At 38.0% G+C, this 23,013-nt stretch overlaps 1 protein-coding gene across 4 annotated transcripts in view; it reads right to left on the bottom strand.

Annotated features, from left to right (window-relative positions):
• Positions 1-23,013, bottom strand: part of SYT16 (synaptotagmin 16) — a 197,609-nt gene that overhangs the window by 111,816 nt on the left and 62,780 nt on the right. The gene's annotated exons all lie outside the window — the stretch shown is intronic.

Here is a 23,013-nt window from a genome sequence, read left to right as displayed (position 1 = left end):
CACCTAGAAGTGTGCTGAGCACATAGTGAATTCTCAATAACAAATTCTATTAAAAATCATGCATAAAACAACCCCTAGCATATATTAGGTACTCAGTAAATTTGTTAAGTTAATGGATAAATCCTATCCAGAAGTGTTAAAAAGATGTTAAAGAATGTTATCACATAAGTCCCCTGCAGAGTAACAACAGTAAAGATCCTTTTACCATTTGTTCCATCCCATTTCACCACCCAAAGTTTTTTGTTTTTTGTTTTTTGTTTTTCTCTGCAAGTATTTTGCATGAGTTACTAAGCTTCAGCACATTACAGATTTACAAGGTTCTCTCTGAGATTTCAGTGACTTTAGTTTCCACAGCCGTCTTTTTGGTACCTGAAACATTTTAAGCCAGAAATGACATGTTTTCCTTAATCATCCTTCCATCATTCTATTACACACAAAAAAAACTTTGTGTTTTGTTGTTGTTGTTTTTCTGAATTTTTTTATTTTTTTATCTAAGTTCTGGGATACATGTGCAGACGTGCAGGTTTGTTATGTACGTATACATGTGCCATGGTGATTTTACTGCATCTATCAACCTGTCATCTAGGTTTTAAGCTCCGCATGCATTAGATATTTGTCCTAATGTTCTCCCTCCCCTCGCCCCCCACACCCCAACAGGCCCTGGTGTGTGATGTTCCCCTTCCTGTGTCCATGTGTTCTCATTGTTCAACTCCCACTTTTGAGTGAGGACATGCAGTGTTTGGTAGAAAACTTTGTTTTCATATGCAACCCAAAATCTCTGAATTTGAGCCAGCATCTTCTTGTCCAAATCTTCAAATTAGTACAGCCCATATTCTTGGCCTCATATCCCCTTGGTTTCTATAATCTCTGTTCATCAAAATGAAAATGAAAAAATTCATTTTTTAAAAAAATTGACAGTTCATCAAAATGGCAATTTTTGTAAAAAATGATTTTTGATCAGTCTCCTAGTTTTAAAGAAAAAAGTCATTATGGTTCCCTATTACTTACACTGCAAAGTTTGAGCACTGGTGCTGTCAAAATCACTACTCATTTATGTTTGTTGATACAGTGTTCTTTTTTTAATTAATTTGAATGCTTCCAACTCAATATAATCTTCACCTCTCCCTGTTGTTTACAATCCACTTGCTTCACTCATTTCTATGTGGCCTGCCCGACCCCTGGATGCATTTGAATTTCCAAGTCATACCCTATAGGATAAAGTTCAAATTCTTTACTATGGCATACAAGAGGAGAAATGCTCAAATAATAAAAATAATAATAATAATAATTAAGTCAAATAATAATAATCAAATAATAGTAATAGTAATAAATAATGATCAGCACCATCCAACTGGGCTTAGTGCTGGGGAGATCCTAAAGGCTTCCTGCAAAGTGTAAACACTTTAATTGCTGAAACACTGGGTCTGAGGAGGTCTAGAAGTGCAAAAGGACACTGGAAGGGGCTTCAGATCAGTGGCTATTTATCAACCAGCTTGGAACTAATTTCAGGACAACAGCAACTCACGGAGCTCCACCTTTTATCCTCACTGAATACCTAGCTGTGTCTGAGCTGTCCCCAATAATGCTGCCACACCATGAGAACTCAGCCTTTCCTTACCACTCCTCGCTGTAAAGTCCTATGCGCCAGTCTCACTGACACACTAAGCATTTTCCAAAGTGACTATGCTCTTTCCTGACTTTTGTTTGTTTTGCCCAGGATGACTTCCCTCCCTAAACTGCCTGATACTCATTTTTTATGAGGAAATGTTTATTGCTTCCTCTGTCAACTTTTCATCTACAATCAAAAGTGTGGACTCAGAGTGCTCTGAATGTGTCTTTATTATATAATGTTTCCCACGATACGATGAATATTTGTCAGTCTTCCTCTTCCAATGGACTGGGAATCCACAAGTGCTAGGGCTATGCTTATATGCTATAGCTCCAGAATCTACACAGGGCAGGGGCTCTGCATGTTCCATGAATGAGTGAGTGAATGAATGAATGAATGAATGAACGAACAAACAAAGTTACTAGTGAAAATATTTAAAGCTAAGTAAACCTGATTCCTTTTGATTTATCCATCTCTAAAGTGGCATTAACGCACTAGATGACTTCTAACACTTCCATTCTGCTCTGAAACCCAAGAATTTGCCATTGCGTACCACAGAATATTGTAATATTGAGGCCGGATACAACCAGAAGCAAGATGCCTTTTCATGGAATAGTTCTGTACTTTTTTTTGTCAATAACCATTGTTAGATGATCCCAGAATAATTGGAAAGAAGTAAAATCTCAGTCTCTATATAAAAGAGTGTCCAGTTGTTATATTCTAAAGTACTCAAAAAGGAAGGAAATCTGCAGCTAGAATCTGAAAAACTACCTAGTTAGCAACACCAGAGACCTTTCGTTTTATACTAAATCAGTTTAAAACCAAAGAGGCCCAGCACTGGCAGGGTAACCATGGAAATATCTTTGTGGCTTAGGTATATTTCAACTTCATTGGTAGGGCACACCAAGGATAATAATGCCAGATATATACTGTATGCTACTTCTTTGGTGGCTTTCTTACAGCTAACGAGAAGATAAAGTGGCTTCTGGTGTTTTAGAAAACACACACACACACACACAAAATAGAAAAAACATCCAGTTCCCTGGATTAGAAGGAAAAATACATTTAAGGTCTTGTCATATCTGAGAAGACTCATTATTACAATTGAAATGGTTCATGATATCTCATTATTATGGAAGTATACAATGAGACAACAAAAAAGATTGTGTGTGTGTGTGTGTGTGTGTGTGTGTGTGTGTGTGTGTGTGTGTGTTTAACATACAAGCTTCTATCACAAACAAGACCTGGGAAGATTTACAAAGTATTGAAGTACTCAGAATAAACTGGCAATCTAAGAAAGAATTAGTAGCAATTGATAAAGATTTTTAAAAGCCATAAATAAATATATTCTTAAAGGCTACTTTTTAAAAATCTTGGTTTAATTAGAATTCTATTTTAATTAAGATCATTTTGTACATAGGAAATGACAAAGCAGTAAATATTAAAGAGTTGTGTTTCTGTAGAAAGAAAAACTATCAAATTCTTGAGCCATATGTTTTATCGAACATTTTGATTGTTCTCACCAAAGCTAACTGTGAACAGCAAAGAGGTATGCCATCCCAGAATAACAATGCTCATAGTCCTTGACGGGCTGTTAAATCTTTCCAATCCCATTTTCTATCTGATGGTGTTGCTTGCAGGGTGGGGGGACAGCTATGACCTAAGAAGAAATACCAGATTCTAGAAGCTGTGCCTTAAAAATCTATGTTACTTTGGTGAAAGCTAAAGTGGAAGCCTGTATGCCTGTGTGATTTTCAAAGGATTATCAACTAACTCCTGGAGAGAGTCAGACACATTCTGAGAGACAAGAACATGTTTCCAATAATACAGTCCCCAGGTAACCCAACATCAAATCAAAATTTTATACAAGTTCATCTACTGAAGTGTGCTGATGTTCATCATTTTTTGAAGGAGAAATCACTTGGAAAAATACACTCTTCTCATTCTTCACCAACACTCATAGGTCAGTCACAAGTAAAAGTCAAGAACTATGGGTTTATTTCAAGTGTCTTCTCATAGCTGTCAGTTAACTTTCTTGTGTCACCTATAAAACATTGGTTATTTATTATTGACTTACTAGAAGAGTCATAAAGCTAATTATTTTTATGACAATTATCATGCCTTTTGGAGAAAGACATTTTGCATAGACCTGGTATAAATAAGAAAGCTTAGGAAGATGAATAATGCATGGAGTCAAAATAAGAACTATAAAATAGGCTGCAATTCATCCTTAATATGATTCAGAGGAGTCTACAGGTGTTTTCCATTAAGAGGAAATTTCTTATGTGGGTTGGAATATGTGTCATTGAAATGAAGTATCTTCTACAGCATTTGTCCAAAATGTATTCTAAATGTTGGCATCTCAACAAATATAAAAAGGGACTACTGAGGACTCTTTATGGTAACAATATGGATACAGTACAGCCATATTGTCACTGCCGGAGCATGAGCAATCCAATAGGCCTTTTTACACTGGACATCAGGGAGGCAGTTAATATAAAATGAAAAGTGAAGCTGCCCTATAATCAAAATATACTTTCATTGTTAGACACAGAAAAATGAGACAATATAAAGGAAAGACATATTAATAGCTTTAGAATCACACAAAATAAGACTGTCTTGGGTCTGCTTCTCACTTGCTCCACAGCACAAGGCAAATCACACTAGTGAGTGCATCTAAATGTTCTCATCTAGGAGGATGAGATCCTAATAGGATCTCAGGAAAATCACTACTCCCTGTCTTCCAACTCACCATGGAAATCAAATTAGACAATATTTTTTGTTGGTTGGTTGTTTTTTGTTGTTGTTTTTGTTGTTTGTTTGTTTTTGAGGTGGAGTCTCACTCTGTCGCAGTGCAGTGGCATGATCTCGGCTCACTGCAACCACCACCTTCCGGGTCCAAGCAATTCTGCCCCCTCAGCCTCCCAAGTAGCTGGGATTATAGGCGCCCACCACCACGCCCGGCTAATTTTTGTATTTTTAGTAGAGACAGGGTTTTGCCATGTTGGCCAGGCTGGTCTCAAACTCCTGACCTCAGGTGATCCGCCCGCCTCAGCCTCCCAAAGTGCTGGGATTACATAGACAATGTTTAAGCACCTATAACAGAGCCCAGTATTAACAGGCACTCAACATCAGGTATTCAATATTAATCCCAAATTCATGATATTTCAAAAGGTAAAAATATATTAAACTCTTATCATCTTTCCCTAATGAGTTAATACCATGGGGAAAAAATGGTACTATCAATATATCAAGCATTTTCCAAACACTGTATAGTACACAATACTTTTTGACAACTTATATGAATAAAAACTCTTTGTGGAAAACATTGGCCTTCCCATTTTACAGTTGAAAAAACTGAGGCTCAGAAAGGGTAAGTGACTTGCCCTAGGTTTATATCTATAACACAGGTGGAACTGGTATCTATAACACAGGTGGAACTGGTATTTCCATCCTCCTTTGTTGAATTCCAAATTCTTACTTTAACCATTACTCCAAATCTTTTAAAAAATTGCAATTAGATAGTAAAGAAATTAGAAATAAAAAAGGTAAAGTGATTTTCCTAAGTGGCAAGCGTGGGGTTCAAATCCAGGTTTGTCTAGCTCTAAAGTTTATTCTGTTTCTAGTACACCACAGTTGCCTGTTTCACTGATGGAATGCTTTAAAAAATGTAAAATGTCACAGTTACTTTTAAAAATAAGCATAATGAAGTTTAAAAAGATTATAAACTTATGCTTAAGTCAAGTAAGGGTTAAATTTAAATGTATTTTTAAACTCTACCCAACAAATAGCTTTGGAGCATGATGATCTCAAACGAACTAGGACTGGCTCAATAAAAGTTTTACATTGCTCAAGGTTTATAACATTATAGCAATAGCACATTGTAAGTATTCCTTAGATTTCATAAGCCCATTGAGTATTTTTGAGTATTTATTATATCCAAGGCAGAGATTTAAACATGCTCTGCAAATACTCAGTGGTTATATAAACACATAAGGTCTTCAGTATCTCCAGAGGGACTATTTAACATGGCTTTAATGACACAGTATTTTTAAAGAGACTATCACCCCTCTTGCACAGAAATCCATTTTCAGATACACATATAATAAAATTTTTATGAAAAAAGAATGAATTCTATTTAACTACACTTGCCCTTTTAAAACTCCAACCAAAATGAGGAAGAATCTTATCATCATCCAGTCTAAAGCAATCACTACAGACCTTTTCCAAAAGGGCATCTGTGCTCCAGGGCCATCGGCGCACATCTACTGGCCCCCAGTAGAGGAGATTCTGAAATCTCAAATAACATCCACAGTATGAAGCAACATAATTAGGAGGTAATGTAATAAAATTGAAGAAGGCAAAATGCAGACACAATTAATAAGAATTACTTCCAGACTATAAGATATACCAGATTACTCATTTTTGTCCCCAAAGCACAGATGGAAACATCATTTGTATCACTTGAAAAGGCACTAGGCTCAAAAGTAGGTCAAAACTGATGGAACTAAGGTCACTGTAACCCTCTTGAGATAGATTTTAAAATATTCTAAATATCAGCAATCATTTAGTGTTTAAGTTTTTTTTTTTACTAATTATAATAGTAATATTAGCCTTATAAAAATTTGGTTAAAAAAAAAAAGGAAAAAAATCATTCACAATCCCTCCACCTTCACACAACTCCAATTATTTTTGCACATTTCTTCTATCGTTTTCCTTGTAATTTGCACAGTTATCCTCAGGTTATATAGAAAACTAATAATTACCTTTGACAACTCTTTCTCCTTCAGAATTTATTACCAAGGCCTACCCATTCTTTCATCTAAATAACTCTGAACTCTATGGCCTTCTGCCACCTAAACAGGTAATACTTGAGTCCAAGTCACCATTATTTCCCAACTGAACCATTTCAACAGCCTCTTAAATGACCCCGTTGCATTCACTCCTACCCCATTTCCACAAAATGAACTTTGTGATTTTTCTAAGATGCATATTTGATCACGTCATTCAGTGTTTAAAATGGCTTCCCATTACACTTATGACAAAGTTCAAAATTCACAGGACTCAGAAGGCCATGCCTGGTTGGCTCCATCTTGTCTTTAAGCACTATTTGCTCTCTATGCTGGGGCATCTCACCTCCTCCTTTTAGTTGCTGACTTCACCAGGCTCCTCTCACAGGCTGAGAAAGCTCTTCTCCCTCCAGGATCCCCGACCCTGACAGTGCCCATCCATCTCCTTTCAGGTCCCACGTTACACTTCACTTTTCACAATGTTTTCCCCCCGCCATAATCCATACTAAATGATGTCACTGAAATATTCTCTCATAACACCTCTTATTTCTTATTAACACTTACTATAATTGTAGCTTATTGATGAATTATAAAATTATTTCTTTTTAATATCTGTCTTTCTCACTAAACAAGAAGTTCTATGAGATCAGGGAGTAGGTTAATTGTTGTCTTTGCCATGCTGTCGGCATCAAGCAGAGTAACTGACTACCATAGAACAGGCCATCAATATCTTTGAATATTTGAATACATAGCTCCACATATATAAACATACACAAATATTACATATTGCTTCTTTCAGTTAACATTTTTAACACATTTTACATGTTTCTACAGTATTTTATGTTTATCATTTTAAATGATTTAATATTTTAAAAACTAGATTTTCAATTAGGGCCTCAATATATTTTCCCAAATTCAAATCTATGAAAGTACTTGTTCTAATAATAATATTCAATCCTTTACATTTCAAGAAAAAATATCCAGTATTCACCATCAGAATGAGAATGTCTATAAATTGTATTCATTCAGACATCATAAATTTGGTATTTATTAGTCTTTTGATCGGAGCAAAGCTAAAGCTTACTTCTGTATTTTCTATTTTAAAAACTCTATAGCTGGTTAAACAACTTAATAATAAATAACAATAATAATCAGGTGTCTGTTTACCTTATAATTACTTTTTTTTTTCATTAAGAGATTAGGAGAGACAGTGGAATGACACTAAAATAGGTATCAGGCACCATGAGCCAGTTCCACCTTTGTACTATTTATGAACTCAAAAAATATGTTTAATATCATGGGCTTCCATTTCTTCACCTGCAAATGATAGAATTACACTTGGTAAGTTGTCAATGTTCTCTGAAAATAACATTCTAAAGCAGGATCTTGGGGAGCTCCCCTTAGCCACCTCCACTGGACTTGTTACTACTGTTGGTAGCCAATACACATATAATTCATTTTGTTTCAAACATAACTATGATATAAACAAATCACAAATTCTAGCATCTAGCAGCCATATCGAGCACATAGAAGTCACTCAAGAAATATTTATATCAAATCAATCTGAACTCAATTGAGACTGGCCTCCATAAATTAGATCTGCTTAATCAGGAGGTTAACCTCCTATAAAATCTAGGGATGGTTTTTATAAATTTTAAACTATTTGCAAAATGTCTAATGAATGAGGTTTTTCCTGGAGATCATCTTTATACCTTTTTCAGAGTCTTAAAAGGATCTCTATTTCCCAGTGTCACTTCTATAAAGGCACAGATTGCTGAAATTGGTCTGTTTCTGAAAGATACCCTACAACCAACAATTACACAACAGGTTTTAATCTGGTCCCCACTCTGGGATGAGAAAATATAAATCTTTCATCTGATGGAAGTTTTATTGATAGGCAGAAAACCATTCCATCACAAATTACTAATTCATTGCAAATATTTCTTCTAGATCCTAGGACACAGCCTGACATCCTAATTTATACTGGCCCCCTCCAATGAATGAACACATCAGCATTCATAAATTGAAAGTCCCTATCTAAATCAATGCTAACAACTGTTTGATATTTTCCTTATATTTTCTCATTTGTTTACACAAGCTTCAAACTAAACAGGTAGTAAAATTGTTCATTACTGAAGTGACTATTGCTACACATTTTATCTTCTTCATTAGTGGTTAGCAAAATGAGGTCTCCTGGGGTCCTTGATGACTGGGCTGCTAGAATAGTAATGCTAATAATATGACATTGTCAATGCTTCTGTGTCTGGCAAACATTAATAATCAGATCCTCTTGGGACTCCATCAAAAACAGCAGCCTTAATGGGATCTTTGTGGTTGCAAACATAAGTAGGTTACGTGAGTGGTACATGATGTCTCTCAGGTCTACCAAGCCAAAGTGACCCCAATCCAAGAATATTTGAAAACACTCCTTTTACATTTCCCTTTCTACTGGCAGGGAATTTCACATAAGAACTGGGAAGCACTGTTTTCTAGGCATGATAGTGGAGCCAAATGTTCTTAACTAATTCTACATACATGTGTGACCTATTTTATAGCATTATATATAGTTATACAGATTGTATCTATTCAGTTAAACCAAAATGCTAGTTATATTTCTATTTTAAGCCAACAATGCCTGTCTGTTGCTTTTTCTTCCTCTTTCTCCTTGAATCCTTCCAATTTCTTACTAAAAGACGTGGAATCTTGCTTACTGAGGAATAGCAAATACCTTGTAGTCTTCTGTTAGCATAGCTCAGTTCACATTCAACTAAGACTTACTACCATCACCCATAGTGAATAAGATTCTACTTTCTGATAGCAAAATACTAAAATTTCATGCCAAAAATAATTTTAATATAAATATGAGTCCTGCAATAGAGCAGCTAATGGAATGAAAAATCTTCCAACTGATATGAAAATGACATTTCACATTGGCTTCCATTGCTAAGCACAGTCCCACAGAAAAAAACACACTTGATTCATTTCAGCTTCTTTGGAGAAATTCTAAATGGAATTCTTGGCCTAAAATGTTATTAAAATTAATACCAGTTAGGTCTTTAACCACAAAAACAAACAGTAGGAAAAATAAAAATTTAACAGGACTCTGACATCTTTCCAACACAGACTAAAGAAGCACTGAGTGTAGCTTTAATAGGCATTAATTGTTTAGGGACAGAAGGGGGATGGAGGGATTTGGGAAGATCAAACGCAAATCTTTAAAAAACCTTTCTGTTAAACAGTCAAGGTAAAACATTGAAAGCTTCACCATACTTTCTGTAATGTCTTGTAATGCCATGATTTGGATTTTGCTTCAAGATAATTTTGAAAAGAAATATTCAAAGGGTTAATGCCCTAAATGTAGGTTCTCTTCATCACCCTGTTCCCATCAAATGTTCTGCACTTTTGTGGAATGGCAACTATAAATTACCACTCTGTAGTCAATGCTCACTGGGGGAAAACAAAAAAGATAAGCAGTTTTTAATCACATAGCAATTTCATTCAATAAAGCTGACATTAAGCCAGGAGCAGTAGCTCACACCTATTATCCTCAGACTTTGAATGGCCAAGGTGGGAGAACTCCTTGAGGCCAGGAATTTGAGACCAGCCTAGGCAACATACTGAGACCCCCATCTCTAGAAAAAATAGAAAAATTAACTTGGTGTGGTAGCTTGCCACTGAAGTCCAAGCTACTTAGGAAACTGAGGCTGAAGGATTGCTTGAGCCCAGTAAGTTGAGATGACAGTGAGCTATGATCATACCACTGCACTCTAGCCTGGATGACATAGAAAGATCCTATCTCTAAAAACAAAAACAAAAACAAAAAACCTGAAATTATTTGTTCAAAAGTATCAAGAACTGTTTAGGAGATCCAGAGTAGAAAAACTGTAAGAAAATAAGATTCAAAATGTTTTTCAAATTTCTAAATTCACACACTTCAAATAATACCTGTCATCTTTTCATTAAACTTCAATCAAAGAGTCTGAAATAACACAAGCTTGCCATTATTATGAGAGCTTTTATGAATAAGGTATTTGCTCCTCAAGTAGGCTTTAGAGGAAAACATATATTTTTAATGGAAGTGTATAAACACAGACATGCTCTTTCTTTTACTTTAATCTGTCAGGCTAAGGAAAGTAATGAAATTGTAAACCTATTACTCCAATAACTGGTTTAAAACTGATTACTCTAATAGCTAGTCAAGCATATAAACTCATAGACACCCACTTCAATGCAGAAACAGTCACCTCTACTAATTTATTCTACCCAAACAACACAAAAATCTCTTTTCCTTGCTTCCCACCCATCAACTAATTATGATTTTAATTTAAGGCATATATCTCTTTAAAGTGGAATAAACATTAGGGTCTTGCTGACAAGAGAAGCATAAAACCCCAATATTCCTCTGACAAATGTAACTTTTACCACCTATGGTATCCTCCAGACAGGATATATCTTGGAGAGAGATTTCTCTGGAAGATGCCATCGAGAGAACAGCTGTTGTTAATGATGCCAGTCTTTAGCATGTGCAGACAAGCACACAAACTTGAAACTTACAAAAAATGTCTTCATCTATAATTGAAAATGACATATTTATCTCCACTACATCAAAAATCCTTCAACACTTCCCATAAAGTAGGGGGAGATAGTGTCACTGTCTCCAGCAAAAAGATGTACATTTCAGGCTGCCTGAGATCATCCTGGAGACCCATTGATATGGTCTGGCTATGTCCCCACCCAAATCTCTTCTTGAACTATAGCTCCCATAATTCCCATGTGTTATGGGAGGCACCTGGTGGAAGATAACTGAATCTTGGGGGCAGTTTCCCCCATACTGTTCTTCTGGTAGTGAATAAGTCTCACGAGATCTGATGGTTTTATAAGGGGAAATCCCTTTGACTTGGCTCTCATTCTCTCTATCTTACCTGCTGCCACGTAAGACATACCTTTCACCTTTTGCCATGATTGTGAGGCCTCCCCAGTCACGTGAAACTGTGAGTTCATTAAACTTCTTTTTCTTTATAAATTACCCAGTCTCAGGTATATCTTTATCAACAGTGTGAAAACGGACTAATACACCCATGCTGCAGGACTGAAGGAAGAACTTCTATCAACCAAGAAAAAAGCATTTACTGAGTGCATCTATGTGGACTACCAAGGTTTACTGAGGGCTGTCTAGAATTCTCAGTCATAAAATTCCATGCTGTGACTATTTCAAACATAGACTGGCTCCAGAGCTTCTACTAAAAATAAGACTCAGAACTATATATGTTAAATATATATATATACACCCATATGTTACACAGTCATTGGTAAAGTGAAAAAGCATGAGGGAAATCTTCTGCAGCTTTTGAAATAGTGATGTGTGTTTAGGGAGCTCTCAAACTTAGGTGTTAAACATTTCCACAGCAATTCATACTTAAAGAGAGCTTCAGATTTGTTTTTATTACCATCCTAGCATCACAGAGGAAGCTCAAATGCCCCAAGAAGAATCTGTTTCTAAGGAAACTCACCATGCACCCTTATGTAAATAACTCAGAAAGTAGGGCTGCTCATATTCCAACTGTAAATGTGCGCAGATCTGTCAAATGACTTCTAGTTCCCTCCCAACCTCGAATCTAATGCCTCCATCTCCAGCAATCAGCTGGCTGTGTAACATGTTCATTTGCTGGGTCAAATTCTCAAGCAGGGGACAATAACCCGTGTCTAAGTTGCAAGAAAATAAATAATACAGGATGGAGATTTTAAAGGGATGTTCTCTGAGCCAGGGAAACAAGAAAATGGAGACAAGAAGGTATCATTTGGAAATGAATTGTCTTTGTTAATAATTGTTGAAGCTGTGTGATGGACATATGGGGTTCATTATATGACTTTTCTCTCTACTTTCTTGTATGTTTGAACGTTTCCATAATAAGTTTTTTAGTGAAGATTTTCTTTTCCCAACCTCCCCACCATAATATACTGAAAGAAACAAAACACAAATACGGATGGATGGAAGGTAAGATCCTATGATGGTTAATGTTATGCATCCATATGGCTAAGCCATGGCACCCATATATTTGGTCAATTGTTAGTCTGGATGTTTCTGTGATAATATTATTGTAGATGAGATTAATAATTAATTCAGTGACCTCTATGCAAAGCAGATAGACCTCCATAATGTGGGTGGGCCTCATCCAATTCACTGAAGTCCTTAATGGTACAAAAACTGACCTCCCACAAGCAAGAAGGAATTGTGCAGCAGACAGTCTTCAGACTGGAAGTGCAAAATTAGCTGTTGCTTAGATCTCCAGTCTATCAGCTCAACTTGCAGATTTTACACTTGCCAGCTTCCATGATCATATAAGCTAATTCCTTAAAATCTCTCTCTCTCTCTAAACACAACCACAAACACACACACACACACACACACACACACACACACACACAATGTTGGTACTGTTTCTCTGGAAAAACTCTCCCTAATAGAGCTCCCTATAGCCATTACAGAATTTTCAGTTTGTCTGCCCAGCAAAGAGCAAGATGATCTCAGTCCTATCTAAAGTATATCTCCCTGTCCTGTCAATTAGTCTTTTGTTAAGCCCCTACCATGTTTATAACAATCCATAATTACTTTATTTATTTGCCTCTTTATTTTTGGTTTTGTGTTTCCCTGTCTTCGTCAAAAGCATGTAATTTCCAAAAGAGTAGGAACTACATCTCTCTTTTTCACCATTTTGTTTCCAGCACTTAGCACAATGTGTGGCATGACACAGATACACAATGAATAATGTTGAATGGATGAATAAATATTCTCAAACCAGTAATCTCTCACCTGAGTTTTTTGGAATTTGCACCCACCAAACAGGTGATGGGCCCATCTGAATTATTATAAGCCTATATATATTTTTAAAGCAAAATATAAGATTAATATCAATTCTCAATTATTTGTGCCTTAATCAAGTAACCAAAACCAGTAACTACACATTGCAATGAGATATATCAAGGCTTGTCCTGATGTTCAAATAAACTTTTACAGTTCCTCAATTTTCAAATGTTTAATATCATATATTAGGTTGAACCATATGAAACTTCTCACCTACAAAAACAGCAATTTCACAGTGCAATATAATGTAACCCATAGTGAGAGAAATGTATATTCTATGCAAATTAAGATATTAAAATCAGAAGAAAAAATACCTTGTAACTTATATTACTCACAAGTGTCCTTCCCACACTAGGGACCACCCTTCCAGTTGGGTTTTGTTTTATGTATGTCCCAGTGGAGAAGGGTGACACAATAAGTATAAAGGGGACATTTTAAGTATCCTATTATTTCAGGACAAAAAACTACAAAAGTGGAGGGCTTGGGGAATGTAGAAGATATCAGTTTTCTAAAGAGCATTCAATCCTTATTTCTAAAACAATTAGGGATTGAAAACTCAATTCTAAAACTTATTGTGCAATTCTATAGACTGTCAAAAGGTATCCCAGTGGAATTTTTTTTTTCTTTTTGAGACAGAGTGTCACTCTGTCACCAGGCTGGAGTGCAGTGGCACAATCTCGACTCACTGCAACCTCTGCCTCCGGGTTCAAGCAATTCTCCTGCCTTAGCCTCCCGCATAGCAGGGACTACAGATGCATGCCACCACGTCCAGCTAATTTTTGTATTTTTAGTAGAGACGGGGTTTCACCATGTTGGCCAGGATGGTCTCAATCTCTTGACCTTGTGATCCACCCGCCTTGGCCTCTCAAAGTGCTGGCATTATAGGCATGAGTCACTGAGCCTGGCCAGAATTTATTTTTAATCATCTAATTAAAAAGAAAAGGAGGGGAATATGTCCTTTCCTTTATTCCAAGATATTTGATTCATTTAAGATTCATCTGAGTAGGACATGCCTAAAAGGAAGCCACTGCACAGACCTGCAGGTGAAGGAACCTAGACTCTGGGTACAGGTAAAAGAAAATTCATTGCTAAAGAAGGAAACAAAATGCCTCAGGAAAGAAGACTATGGATTGTGCTGATTTTACATTATCCTGAAAAATGCCTTTCTCTGCCTAATTCATCAATCATACTAAATATGAAGTATGAAGAAGCTGACGATGGTTATTTACAACTATAAGATGAGCACATGGCTAAATGTTCCTCTCCATCTCAAGGAGCCAAAAATAATGATAATAATAAGACCACTGCTACATCCCTATATCAAGCTACTATACTATCTATTTTTATTTTTACATCTGTTTCAGATCCTGATTCACACCATTTTACAAAATTTGTCATTATTCTTCCTTATATGGGTATAAAAGGAAAACAGAACGTTATCCAAATCATTAAGAGGATACTGAAAGATACAGAGATGGGACAGCCAGACTCTTCTGTTTGGCCAAATTCACCAAAAACTTCTAAAAGTCTCGAAATCTTGAATTTAAATTAAAGTTGGTTATAATTTGACAAACTTGAATAATCTTATAGAGTAGACAAATTTCCTAAATAACTATGTTTTATTCCCTGTGCAGAAGTCAACTGCTGGTAGTGTCACAATATATATGGGGCAGTCAGGAGGAAAGCATCATGAAGGAAAAACCTTGTTTGCTCACAAGGTAGACTGAAGCAGTGAGAGAGGGAACCAGGTGGAGAAACCGCCAGATGGATACTTTGTGTGAGCAGCAGCAAAGGGGCACTGGTCCAGTGTTAACACTCTGCTCAAGCACTTCCCTTCCTGACTTAAAAGGGGAACTTAACAATAAGCCTATCCCTTTTCATCAATGGTTCTCCACCTGGCCACACCTTTAAATCACCTGGCATTCTTTTTAAAGCTATAAGTTTGCCCTGCCACTCTCTGTTGTGATGTAATTAATTTGCAGTGAGCCTCACACTGGTAGTTTTTAAAAGCTTCCCAGAATTGAGATCCTGTGTAGTTCAACTGAGGTTACAGTTAGAAAATACCCTGACTGCTAATTACAATCTATATCATAAGTGTCTGACAAGCTTTTGTTATGTCTTTCCTTTGTAAGAATCATTATAACCCCAGTTGGGGAGTGTGGAATACCAGTGCTAGAGGAAAATTGAGAAAAGAGAATCTTGCCTCCAATTTTCATCAACCTATTTGAAAAGATTGGAAACCATTGCCAAGTGGGGCTTCCACCTTCTTCTCCTGTTATAGTGGGCCAAATGGTAGCTCCCCAAAGATATGTCCATGTCCTAATCCCTGGAATCTATGCATGTTATATTATTTGGAAAAAAAAAGAGTCTTTCATTGCACATGTTATTAAATGAAGAATCTTGGGATGAGACTAGATTCCTTGATTAACTCCAGTGACTAATGACACAGAGAAGAAGGTGATGTGAAGACAGAGGCAGAGATTGGAATGATGCAGCCACAAGCCAAAGAATGCCAAGGATGGCTGGCAGCCACAAGGAGCTAGGAGCAAGGCATGAAACAGATTCTCCCTAGAGTCTCCAGGGATTGTGGCCCTGCTGACACCTTGATTTCAGAATATGGGTCTCCAGAATTGTGCAAAAATAATTTATGTTGTTTTAAGACAATAAGTTTGTAGCTATTTGTTATGGCAGCCATAGGAAACTAATACACCCCCCAAATCCTCCATTCTCTGATTTTTCTCATCCCAGAAGTTTACTTCAAAGGTATGAAGCAGTGGATTATGTTGGGAAGATTAGATGGGCAGAAAATTGGGGTGATAATGGTAAGGCTTTGTGTCCCCACCCAAATCTCATCTTGAATTGTAATCGTCATAATCACTGTAATCCCCACGTGTCAAGGCAGAAACCAGGTGGAGGTAACTGAAACATGGGGGTGGTTTCCCCCATGCTTTTCTCATGATAGTGAGTGAGTATCATGAGATATGATGGTTTCCTAAGGAGCTATCCCCCCTTTGCTTGGCACTTCTTCCTGCTGCCTTGTAAAGAAGGTGCCTGCTTCCCCCTCTCCTTCTGCTATGATTAAGTTTCCTGAGATCTCTCCAGCTATGCTGAACTGAGTCAGTTAAACCTCTTTCATTTATAAATTACCCAGTTTCAGCCAGTCCTTTACAGCAGTATGAAAATTGACTAATACAGTAAATTGGTACTGCCAAGAGTGGGGTACTGCTATAAAGATACTTGAAAATGTGGAAGCAACTTCGGAACTGGGTAACATGCAGAGGTCGGAACAGTTTGGAGAGTTTAGAAGAAGACAGTAAGATGTGAGAAAATTTGGAGCTTCCTAGAGACTTGTTGAATGGCTTTGACCAAAATGCTAATAATGATGTGGACAACGAAATTCAGGCTGAGGTGATCTCAGATGGAGATGAGGAACTTCCTGGAAACTGGAACAAAGGCCACTCTTGCTAGGCTTTAGCAAAGAGACTAGCAGCCTTTTGCCCCTGCCCTAGGGCCTTAGAGATCTATGGGACTTTGAACTTGAGAGAAATTATCTGAATTTAAAACTTATGTTTAAAAGGGAAGCAGAGCATAAGTTTGGAAAATTTGCATCCTGACTATGCAATAGAAAGAAAATTTAAAAAAATTTTCTGGGCAGAAATTCAAGCTGGCTGCAGAAATTTATAGAAGTAATAACAAGTCAAATGTAAATCACCAAGACAATGGGGAAAATGTCTCCAGGGCATGTCAGAGGTCCTCATGGCAGCACTTCCCATCACAGGCTTGGAGGCCTAAGAGGACAAAATGTTTTGTGGGACAGGCCCAGGGCCTTGCTGTTTTGTACAGTCTTGGGAGTTGGTGCCCTGCATCCCAGTCATGGTTAAAAGAGGCCAAAATACAGCTCAGGGTATTGCTTCAGAGGGTACAAGCCCCAAGTCTTGGTAGCTTTCATGTGTTGGGTCTGTGGGTGCACAGAAGTCAAGAATTGAAGTTTGGGAATCTCTGCCTAGATTTCAGAGGATGTATGAAAATGTGTGGCTGTCCAGGCAGAAGTTTGCCACAGGAGCTGAGCCCTCATGGAGAACCTCTACTCCAGAAATGAGAAAGGGAAATGTGGGGTGGAAGCCCCCACACAGGGTCTCCACTGGGGCACTACTTAATATCTGCAAGAAGAGGGCCCCTGTCCTCCAGACCCAAGAATGGGAGATCCACCAACAGCTTGCACTGTGTGCCTAGAAAAGCCACAGCCACTCAATGCCAGCCCATGAAAGTAATCAGGAGGAGGACTGTACCCTGCAGAGCCACAGGGACAGAGCTGCCAAAGACCATGGGAACCCACCTCTTGCATCAGCCTGACCTGGATGTGAGCTATGGATTCAAAGGAAATCATTTCAGAGCTTTAAGATTTGACTGTCCCACTGAATTTTGGACCTGCATGGGGCCTGTAGCCCTTCTGTTTTGGCCAATTTCTCCCATTTGGAATGGGTGTATTTACCCAATGCCGGTATCTGCACTGTATCTAGGAAGTAACTAACTTGCTTTTGATTTTACAGGCTCATAGGTGAAAGGGATTTGCCTTGTCTCAGATGAGACTTTGGACTTGGACTTTTGAGTTAATGCTGAAATGAGTTAAGACTTTGGGGGACTGTTGGGAAGGCATTATTGGTTTGAAATGTGAGAGAGACATGAGATTTGGGGGGAACCAGGGGCAGAATGATATGGTTAGGCTTTGTGTCCCCACCCAAACCTCATCTTGAATTGTAATCCTCAGAGCTAGAGGAGAAATTGTTATTGTAACCCTAAGAACCAAATAGGATCCTCATAATCCCCACATGTCAAGAGAGAAACTAGGTGGAGGTAATTGAATCATGGGGATGGTTTCTCTCATGCTGTTCTCATGATAGTGAGTGAGCTCTCACAATACCTGATGGTTTTATAAGGCAGTCTTCCCCCTTCACTTAGCACCTCTCCTTCCAGCTGCCTTGTGAAGAAGGCTCCTGCCTCCCCTTCACCTTCCACCATGATTAAGTTTACTGAGGCCTCTCCAGTCATGCTGATTTGTGAGTCAATTAAACCTTTTTTCTTTATAAATTACCGAGTCTCAGGCAGTTCCTTATAGCAGTATGAAAATGGACTGATACATGTGGCAATTAAGATGTTGGCCACTGGGGTCAGGCAATGTTTAGTCTGAGTCCCAGCCTTGCCACTTAATAGCTTGAAAAAAAAAAAAAAAAGAATTCATCTCTCTCACCTCGGTTTTCTCATCTATAAAATGGAGATGATACTAGCACCTGTTTGTTGAATTGTGAGTGGGAAAGGTGCACAGATGGTCCCCAACTTACACTGGTTTAACATATGTTTTTTTGTCTTTATCTAAAATTCTCGATTTATGATGAGTTTATCTGTAATTAACCCCATTGTAAGTGGAGGAGCACCTGTACTTGAACATACTCTCACCTAAATGCAGAAATAAAATGAAAAGTATTTGATAACAGCATTCATTATGGCCCAAGCAAAAAGAATCTGGCCACAGCTGCTGGGACAGGTCAGAAGCCCCTGCTGACTCAGAAGGTAGCTGTTTAGTTGCAGGTAGAGAGGAGAGGGTAATCTTGTGCAGGAACCAGCTAGTTGGGTCTTTCTACCAGCTGGTAGGGATAAATTGTCACATTTTAGCAACCATCCTTCTGAGCTCCAGCTAAGCACCAGCTTTGCCACAATGTACAAAACCTGTTTCCTTACTTACTCAGTGCTCTTATCTTTCTCTGGAGAATCCTCCACCTTCCCATGCTCAGTGTTGAGAAACTAAACTTAAACTTGCCACTCAAAGTAACTCAGTCAATTTCATTTTGGATAAAGTATCAGTCTTTGGGATTTCCACTCCCACCTTCATGTTCTCTTACAGCAGGGAACCTCTGGGCATTGGTGTGAGTTTATTTAACATGATGTGCTGTTCCTGCTGGCTCCTGCTGACTCCAGGAGAATCAACCTCTGCCTTACAGCATTCCATAGCAGGAGTACCTCTTGGTGATGACCCTAGGCAGCACAAGCTATATAATTTGCAAGACTCAGTGCAAAATGAAAATGCAGGGCCCTTGAAAATCACTAAGAATTTCAAGACTGCAACAGCACATCATCACTAAGCCAAGCACAGGGGCCCTTCTAAGTGTAGGCTTTGGGCAGTTGTGCAGTTCCATGCCCATGAAGCCAGCTCTGACTACAAAAAGCCTTGGACTGTTCATCCTCCAGCCTCCAATACAGGCCCACCTCACGGCAAGCTGCAATAACTGCCGGCAGGCACATTGACTCATTCCTCTGCTATCTTCTTTGCCCCTGCTCCCACCGCCAGGGTCAGGCAGAAATTTCTAAAACAAGTGTTCTCCTGCTCACCAGAGGAAGTGTAGCAGCGGCGTCTTGTCAAGTTCTCTCTCCCTCCAGCACCACCAGTATATTCGCCCCACCACAGCCCCCCAGGCCTACATGGGACACCAGTGAGGCAGTCTCCTGACACAATTCCAAAAAGAAGCACGCGGCACTCTCCTTTCCAACTCTTTGTGGGGCGTGCTGAATTCCAACCTTCTTATCACAACTGGCCTGACTGGGTCCCACATCTGTCCTCCTTCTCAGGGTCTGGTCCAGGAAACATTTCATGGTCTCCAAACCTCTTTCCTTTCACCTTTTCAAGTCATGGTCTGCCCTTTCCAGAAGAGGAAGGGCATTCTTCTTCCCTTGCCTGCCTGGGAGGAAATGCCCTCATGTTACATTGTCTATGCTTTCTATATTGTGCCTCTTAAAATGAAGCTCTTTGTACCAACTCCTAAATTTTGCTTTTGGAATATAAAGTTTTTTTTGCGGGGGGACAGCAAACAAAACAAAACAACAAAAATATTCTCTCTCTCTCCCCCTCTTCTCTCAAAGCTGGGCTTCTTTTAAAAACTATTATCTCACTGTGAAATTTTTATTTTTAATCAATTTTTTATCTCAAATCTGAATATTGGCTTTTTTGTTCCAAATGATATTCATCCTTCCCCCAAAGCAATCATTGTCAATGAACAACACAAGAACATTACATAAAGAAATCAAATAATGCATGTAAAATACTTAGAATAACAATGCATGTAAAATACTTGATAATAGTAATTGCTAAATAAATGATAGTTACCAATGATCATTATCTGTATTATTATTATTACTATTACCTATGTTATTAGGAAAACACCATTCCAGTTTCTTTGTCCCCTTGCCTAAATCCAGGCAGAATGACGTCTGTAAATTCTTTAAACTTTAAAAGATATATAGCCTAAAGGAAAGCAAGGTATTTTTGTCAAGCAAATCATTTTGCATAGTAGGTTTGGAAAATAAACATCCATTCTTGCCTCTCTGGTGTTACCACATAATCGAAAAGAATTATTTTATTCTTCAGAACATCACATATATTAGATTAAAATGATTCATTCAGTTTCTGATATTCTATCATTTTTTGATCAACAAAATGGCAATCTCATATGGTTTAATCTAAGAGTAGGATGGTCTCATTTTTATTAGTTATCTTCCATTCATAGACTGAAAGCTAGAGAAGAAGTTGCTATGGTAACCCGAAGAACCAAACAGAATCACAGAATGAGAATGGGAGAAGCCTAGTCCAGACTCATCAATCTGCAAATGAGGACTTAAGGCTCAGAGAGGTGAAGTGAGTTTCCCAAAATATCGTGGCCAATTAGTGGCAAAACTAAGCTCTGTCTGTCTGTACTGGGCTTCTTCCCACCACACCAGGCTGCCTGCCTTCCTTCTTTATGTTTGTCAAAATATGTTAAGAACATCCCAACTTCACCGAGAAATCAGTACTCTGAGGATAATTAAGGCAAATATCAAAGGTTAGACACAATCTGGGGTAGAAGCATGTTTTTCAAAGACTTTTGATAACAATAATTAAACTTGTAAAAGGAGAAATGTCAAAGTGAAGGTGTTTGCTTTTTAGACATTATAATTTGGGGATGCTCTTGAAGAAACTATTTTTAAAGCTCCCTTTACATGACCCCACTCTGAATTTGAGACATGTATTTTTCAGTGTTTCCTGAGCGAACAGCTTTTGTTCATGCTTTATTGTTATTGTTTCAACATTCTTAAAACCTCAACTTATTTGCAAGTATAATTCATAATTGTCTCTAAAATATTCAGATAAAATGTCAAACGAGACAAAAAGGAAATATTTTAAATAGTTCTAACTTCAGTTCCTCATACCCATTATAGTTTGCAAAGGAGAAAACATCACCAACTTTAACCTACCAATTTAAGTAATGAATACAATTCATGAATGTGTAATGTCATTCCTAGCAGCCATCACTGTGACTTGCTATTGCTGTTGCATTGCTATAGGCACTATGCTGGTGTCTCTACAGAATTAATTAATTTAATCTAGGTTGACCCTATGAGAGACGTACTGATAATCCCAATATGCAAACAAGGAAACTGAAGTTCGTAATGGTTCCATAATTTGCCAAGGTCACATAATGAGTGACAGCCAGCTGCTGAAGGGACAGAAACAGAATCATGATGAATCCTACCTTCATACCAACCCATGGCCAAACAGACATCTGTTCATCTCACTCACCTATGTCCCAGCTGGGACAGTAGTGTCTAAATCATTCATAAGTCCCAGCTTTTGCATAGCAAGCTCTATTTAAAATATTCCATTCTATTTTCAGAATAAGTCATATGTCCCACGGGAAGTTCAAAAAATAAGGCCAATGCAACAGCAGGAATGCCAAAGCAATTGCCAAATCTGCAATTTACACCTCTCTCATTATTATTATCTCACATAGAGATTTAAAAATATGTCATCACACTCTTTGATACTCTTCCCCTCAAAAAGTAGAACTGAATTTCCCAAACTTTGAGCTTGAGCTGTGCTCAGTGAACAAACACAATGTGATAAAAGTGACATTGTAAGACTTCCTATGCTAGGGCATAAAAAGAGCGGTGGCTCCTCCTTGCTTTCTTATGGATCTCTCACTCCAGGGAAAGCCAGCTGCCACATCATAAAGCACTCAAGAAGCCTTGTGGAGGGTTCCACGTGGATCTGATCTGAGGCCTTTTGCCATCCCAGAGGGGACTCTGACAGCCACAGTCCAGCCTTCAAATGACATTCTAACTGAAGCCTTCAGATGACATTCTAACTGCAGCCTTACAACAGACCCTGATCTAGAATAACCCAGCTAAGCCACTCCTCAATTTCTGAACTTCAAGAACTGTTAGACAATGAATTTTTATTGTTTTAAGTTACTAAGTTTTGGGATAATTTGTTATAAGCAATAGATAAATGCCTTTATTCCTACATTATGCCTTTCTTATAACAAGGCAAAAAAGCTGAACTATCCATGGCTACAAAAGCTGCCATATCAGTAAGCCAAATATTCCCCTTGATCCAGGCATACTTAGAACACACCAAGAACGTAGGATACCTGGAGGGTACTCTCTTCAAGACCTTCCCTTTACTCGAAAAAAATGTAAGGTTGCTCCTTGACCAGGTACATCATGCCCCATACCTTGTGGGGTATGGAAAAGGAGAGTAATAATCAGACTGATTAAAAAAAACAGCAAAGTTATTATCTGTAAGATAAGAGTACTCTCTTTAAATGTCCCACATCTGTGTGATAACCATCCCTCTGTGAGAACATCCTGTATCACAAAGTTCTATGCTTCAGCAATTGAAAATAGAGTATGTCCTCTAAGAGCAGGAAGCCAATTATATCTTTAAG

This window comes from Macaca mulatta, chromosome 7 (assembly GCF_049350105.2).
Source record: "Macaca mulatta isolate MMU2019108-1 chromosome 7, T2T-MMU8v2.0, whole genome shotgun sequence".
In the NCBI taxonomy this organism is placed as follows: domain Eukaryota; kingdom Metazoa; phylum Chordata; class Mammalia; order Primates; family Cercopithecidae; genus Macaca; species Macaca mulatta.
The sequence above is the reverse complement of the archived record's forward strand: the minus strand, read 5'-3'. Positions and strand labels throughout refer to the sequence as shown.